The 6,724-nt window shown below is 41.2% G+C and overlaps 1 protein-coding gene across 1 annotated transcript in view; it reads right to left on the reverse strand.

Moving 5' to 3' along the window:
- Window positions 1–6,320: 6,320 nt before the first annotated feature.
- vrk1 (VRK serine/threonine kinase 1) overlaps window positions 6,321–6,724 on the reverse strand; it is a 14,728-nt gene continuing 14,324 nt past the window's right edge. The window contains exon 13 of the mRNA XM_078277625.1: window positions 6,321–6,724. This exon is cut by the window's right edge and continues 379 nt beyond it. The gene's annotated coding sequence lies outside the window, so the exon portion shown is untranslated.

The following is a 6,724-nucleotide window of genomic DNA, read 5'->3' on the forward strand; positions in this document are numbered from 1 at the left end:
TAACATTAACCTGTGTCTTTAGCTGCATGCTCCCAGCCAGTTAGCTACGCTGTGTTATCTACGTGTGTTGTTGTTTTTCTACAGCTGTGGTACTTTCACTATAAAATGTATAATTAACTGAAATCCTGTTAAACTAATGGTTTTGAAAAAGTATAGAAGTATCGACACTTTTGATAACTTTAGTCTCCGCCAGCCAGGAGTAGGTCCAAGCTGGGCCAACCGAGACCTCTTTCACATTACACATCGATCCATTGTTAATATATTAAAAAAAAACTACTAGTGCAGGTTTCAAAGTAGGGGCATGAAAAAGTGGTGAAATTAGCTTTTCCTGACATACCACAACATAGTGGCTGGAAGTTAATATTTTGAAGAATACCAGCTTTTCAAAAGTTTAGCATAATAACCAAAGCAGGTCCCCAACATTTGGCTGCACCCATAAATGCACTGAGTTATGGAGGCGAGGCACCATCAAAACACTAAGTCCTTCTGACTATAATTCTTTTTGAAAAGAGTCACCCATCAAGCTCTCAACTCAGGCAGTGAAAATGTGCATGCACTTCAGTGTAGGAGACATTCTCACTTGTGTTTCGGTTTTGTGACCTCAATAGAAACTTCCGTAAGAAATAGGAGTTGCATCTTGTGGACACATATTCTGTACACCCACATATCCCATGCATACACACAAACACAAAAACAAAAGGAAAAGGGAATAACATTTTGACGGCTGCTGAGTTGCGAGGCCGAACACACCCTGTTCACACAGCTGTTTAGGCTACATCAGAACTCACATGACAACAGATACAACCTCCACACACTGCAGCATTGTGAAAGTTTTCGTAGAGCCACATCTCCTTCAAAACGCCTCCGCTGTCTTTAAACCATAGTTTGGATGTTTAGAAGTGTGGTTGTATGAGCTACTTCTCCATAGTCAGTGTGGTTGTATGAGCTACTTGTCCATAGTCAGTGTGGTTGTATGAGCTACTTGCTCATAGTCAGTGTGGTTGTATGAGCTACTTGTCCATAGTCAGTGTGTTAGCTCCAGTAGACGGCAGTCTGGCGGCACGCCCCCAGTTTGGAGAAGCAGGTAGGAGTACCAACACAGAAGCTAAGCAGCGTCCTGCTGTGGACGGGGGCAGCAGCTAAACACATTTCAGACACCTAAAAAAAGGCAGACAGCCCTTACGGAGAGGAAACTGCACTGCCGTTTCAGTTTAAATAAACATGTTGTTACGTTTTATCGGGGCTGAACGTGTCCCAAATTCCATTCTCAAATTTAACACTTGAAAGTTTCTCTAAATATTTATCAGTTACTTACTTTTGGAAATCCACATGGTCTGCCTGATGCTCTTTAAAACTTTGGGAATGCAAACAACACATTAGGATGGAATTTTTATAGTGCTGTCTAGAATATTATGTATAATATTTGTATAACAAATTGGAAATGGTATGTAGCCTACATTGCTGTAATAGTAATGCACTAAGCCTAATTAAATCAATTTGCCTGATAAAGACCTGATACCTGGTGATAACGTTGTGTACTAAAAAGACTTATCTGTGAATCGATGTTCAATTATTGTGTCTATTTACGAGAATATTATATGTAAATCAAAATATAGATTACATGATTTTTTTTGCTTGAATTACATGCTGAAGAAGGTCAAGTTGTGTGTTACTCTGAGCAGTGTCTGCAGGGCTTCCTCTACAGAAGTGTATGTCCCCGAACAAGCTTCAGCAATTAGAACCCAGGGCAGTAAAAGTCCACAAAGCACTGGCTACTGCTCCTTTAGCTTATTGCTGTGAACGCACAGCAATTAAGTATTGAAGGCATTTTAGATGAGCTTCCTTCCCTCATCTATTTTGGCAGATGGACAGTCAGAGGACACAGTTTGAAGTAAATCAATCTGAAACTGTTAACGTAAGGCTTAAGTCAGAGTTAATGTGTAACTTTGGTTTTTTTCAACCCTATGTTCCTATGTTTTTGTGTCTATGTGACTAATGGGAACAACAATCTTTGACATTGGTCCAATATTAAGAGAGATCGCTGCAGTTGGCAGCGGAGAAATAAGCTACAATGTAAGTTAATAGAGCAATTGTCCAGCAGTAAGATTTTTTAAACATATAAACATCCATGAAATTGCATTCTTTGTGTATGAAAGGCCGTTATGGGTCGTCTTTCCATTTTTCCAACCATCACAACTCTGGTTATGGTTTAAATAAACACACAGTGTACTGATTTACATGTGAAAATATGTTGGCTCTATACACGCTAAAAGTATTGTTTTTTTTAAATGGAATCTGGTGGGTTTAGGGCTAGCAACTTCGGATCTGGAACAGAAAGGTCTCAAAGAGGTTTTAAAGGTCTATCTCTGAAAGGATCCTTTCCATAATCAGTCCCTCCAGGATTTCGTGGCCTTTTTTTGAGATTGTCAAAAATGCGGGAGCTTTTGTAAAAAATTGTGATAAAAGTTGCAATGTTTTTTGTATGTTTGTTGCAATGAAGTTGCGGGTGACAGTGAAAGTTGCAAAAAAAGTTGCAATTACTTTTTTTATAGCTCTTTAAAAATAAAAAGGAAACTTGTTTCGGGGAGAATATAACTTTCCTGAGTTTTCCTAGTAACCAAAAAGACACCATTTTCATATTATACCAAATGTTGGTATAATATGAAAATGGCTGGTGGATTTACGACAAAAAATAATAATTTATTGAATGAATCAAATTTGAACATATGTGTCAGTGGCTTGTTGATCTTTACATTGTTAGTTCATTTCCTATCCTGGGCTGGGACACACATTCATATGGTTTAATAAAGTACTTATTGGACTTTAACTTAGCATTGCACTTACAATAATGAGCGTAGCTGTCCTCAATTTAGGTCATCTGTCGTCTCATCTCTGGTTTTTCCTGCATCCACCGTGTGCGTTTGTGTGTGCGTTTGTGTGTGTGTTTGTGTGCGTCAGTAGCGGGGAGAACTGTATGAGCAGCAGCCCCTGCCCACTGCAGACAGCTGACAGGATTTAAACAGCAGCAGCTTTCAGCAACTTTAGAGGAAAAATCGTTCCAGTGTACATTGATGTTAAAATGTATACAGGTTGGCAGGACGGTCTGAAATGTTTTGCACGGTCTTTCGCTGTACGTTTTGTTGGTAAATGTGAGATGTTGGAGTCTCGTCTTCATATTGGAAACAAGCTCTCTCTCACTCCCGCTTGGTCAGTGGCTCTCAGAGTCACATTGACAGTGGGACTGCTGGGATTGGTTGAAGTCACAGGAAACTCCAGTTATTGGGCAAATTTGCGGAAAAGTTGCGGTGATTGGTCAAAATTGCGAGTCGCACCAAAGTCACGGTGATTGGTTGAATTTGCGTGAAAGGGCACGACCGCGACATTGTGAAATCCTGGAGGGACTGCATAATGTTGTCAGACACTTAGAATAATAATCTGAGTCTGTCAGTGGCAAAATGAGCACTTTTAGTGGAGCGACATTGACGATGCGCATTTGCCCCATAGGGTTACATTGCAGCCCGGTCTGTGGCTGCCGGTTACAGCGTTCACGCATGATACTGTACCAATTTCAAAGATTGTTGCTCCCATCAGACACTTACACACAAAAACATAGGAAAACAGGGTCCAGGTTGAAAAAAAACCCCAATTACCCTTTAAATGTATGTATCCATCCACTGTATACACCTTTAATGTCCTCTCTGCCATGTGATCCTTTGTAGTGCTTACATTAAGCATATGCTAATGAGGACTGTGTGCCACGCAAGTCATTGTTTTGCAATTCACAAGTAAGTCTCAAGACTTGACTATATGAGGTCCTGAGTCAGGTCATTTCTTCTTTGTGTTTCAAGTCCCTAAAAATGTATTTGCCTGCTGGTTTACACTGGCCTTTCTGCTTCTGCATAGCAGTTGGTTGCTGTTGGATTGATTCAAAATGTGTCCATGGTCAGAAAGAATAAAGAGTTAATTTGTTGCACACTTTCTTAAAACATACATAGTAATCTTTGGGCTTGCGGAGGATATCACATCATTCTAAGTCAAAAGGCTAAAGTCAAAGTGAAGCCACAACTCATTGTGGTAAAGTCAATGTCGAGTTCTTTTTGATTCTGTCAAGTCTAAAGTCACTAGATTTGTCATGCAAGACTGATTCTAAGTCACGTGAGTCTAGTCCACACCTCTGCACTGTACATCTCCAGTCTTGTCTGGGCTCTCATGTTCTTTAATATACTACATGTACATATAAAATGCCAACCTGATATCAGCATACTGATGCATAACCCTCAGTGTTGTCGTGTCAATCACATCCGTGACCTTTAAAACATTGGCTGCAAGAATGGAAAACATACCAAAACATTCTTGCCTTAGCTGTACCTTACATTTGAGTTTGAACACTTTGGATCCCCTCCTGCCCCACCCAACCAAAATACTGACAATTGTCACAAACACAGGAAACCCAGCGGCCGGGGAAACTGTTATCGAGTTATTGGCGCGTGGGTCCGGGGAGGGATGACCTCCATATTATAAGGGTGGTGGTTAGGCCACTGCTGCGAGGCTTTCACGCTCCGCCGGTTCTCCGATTGGAGGCCGACCACAGCAAACACACGGGCAACAACCGGAGAACACATCCCTGCTACACATCCTCAACCTGCAAGCAGAAAATATGCTAGTGTTGGGTTTAAGTGCTGTCCCTTCTCACCCCCCCCCGCCCATCTCTCCAACCTGCCCGCCCCTGCCAACTACATCCATTTGCTATCATTATGTACTACTGCCACCTACTGAGGGACTGGGGCTGTGGTGCCCCAGAGGTCAGTGTCTGTGAGGGGGGGGGGGCAAGGGGGGCTCTTTACTCTTGGAGAGGCTGGAACAATCGATGGCAAGCCACCAGTCGCCACAGGGACCCCCGAGGGCCCTCACAACACTGACATTAGTGGAGATGTCTTCCTCCATGGGGAGGGAGGGGGGTGGTGCGTGGTTGGGAGTTAATGAGGGAGGTGGGGGGCCCCCCATCGGGGACGGCAAGAAGCTCGAGGACAGGAGTGGATAGAGGGAAAATGGACAGCTTGTCAGCAGCTTCTCATGTGTGAAATGTTCTCCTGTTTTGAGAGAAATATAACATTGATGATTTGACACAGGTTTCATAACAACTTGAAAAGTGTCTGTCATAGCTAAAATATACATAGCAAAAATCCTTCCCTTTTCCATGGCTCCCAACTCAAGTAATTGTACCACAACTGGAATTAGTCCTGATTGGCTTTCACTTCAGAAAACCACTAAAATCCTTGTTATCAGCTTCATTTGCTACAATTGATTCTTCAAATAGAGGAGCTGCCTTTCTCGGACACTCGGGACATACTCTTCTAATTCATTCAATTGCTAAGGGAGACATTATTGGCTAATAAATAACTTAACATGCTTATTAGAAAGTCTGAACCCCAAAAGTATTTAGTAATGGATTACCAACATGCATAATGTTTACAATTACCAAAAAGAAAAACACCAGGCAAAGGGATTCTTCACACCCTCGCAACCTAAGAGTTCTTTTTAATGCTATGTAACTCATCTATAAGTGATTCACAAAGCATCAGTACATAAGTATTTATAAAGCCAATTAGTTACAACTTAACCTTTTTATAGAGGGTGACCTGTCAGAAAGGGCTGGTACCGTAAAGTTTATTTTGCCAGACATCATGAAGTAAGCTAAAATAAAGCCAAAACATACTTGAAAACGAAATCATAAAAACAGAACATAACCAGATGGACAGGTGACAGCTCATGGAGCCCTTCTTCTCACTGGAGCATTCAAAGACATGGCTATACCTATCATTAAACTACTACTCAAAATCACTCTCTCTCACACACACACACACACACACACGCCTCATCAAGAGAAACATGGACTTACTTACACCTCACTTTGCGCCGGCTTTGAAATGCTTTCTTAATCTGTACTTGTAATATGTAGCCTATTGTATTCTGTATTGTACTGAATGTGAAACTGCAGGTTGTCTTGTACACTTATGCTTTTCTTGACCAGGTCGCCGTTGCAAATGAGAACCTGTTCTCAACAGGCTACCTGGTTAAATAAAAATATGCAGAGTTGGACTCATAGTCACCCGACACCTCCCAAACCTGGCTTATGGGGCGTGTCCCGGTCTGTATTAAGTTCAGAATCTACCAGCCATCAGGCTTACGTTTCTAAAATGATTTTATGGTCACTATAATAACGGTATTTACCCTCAAATACCTGTGTGATGGTAACGCTGAATAAAAAGTAAAAACTTTCTTTCCATTGACCCTGAAACTTTAATTAAAACCAAAAGATGGACAATTTAATTTCCTCTTTATTACAGTGGACCTGGCTCCAACCACACCAAATACAATCAAACATCTACATCTAGCCAGTGCATAACAGACAGAAGTCATATACAACTTGAGTTTTGAAGTAAACTAAAATAAACAAAAAAAAAAAAAGATTTGAAAACCAAATCATAAAAAGGGAATCGTGCTGGAATCAGAGCTGAATCTACACTCAGATGCCAGTTTATTAGGACATGTCTGGTAACATTATGGTGGACAGGTGACAGCTCCACACTGGAGCATCCAAAGACATGGCTACACTCACACATACCCTCAGACAGACAGACAGAGACACCCACACACACAAACACTATAATAACTGAATTTTCCTCAAATACCTGTGTGATGGTAACGCTAAATAAAAAGTAAA

Source organism: Sander vitreus, chromosome 20 (assembly GCF_031162955.1).
Source record: "Sander vitreus isolate 19-12246 chromosome 20, sanVit1, whole genome shotgun sequence".
NCBI classification, from domain to species: Eukaryota; Metazoa; Chordata; class Actinopteri; order Perciformes; family Percidae; genus Sander; species Sander vitreus.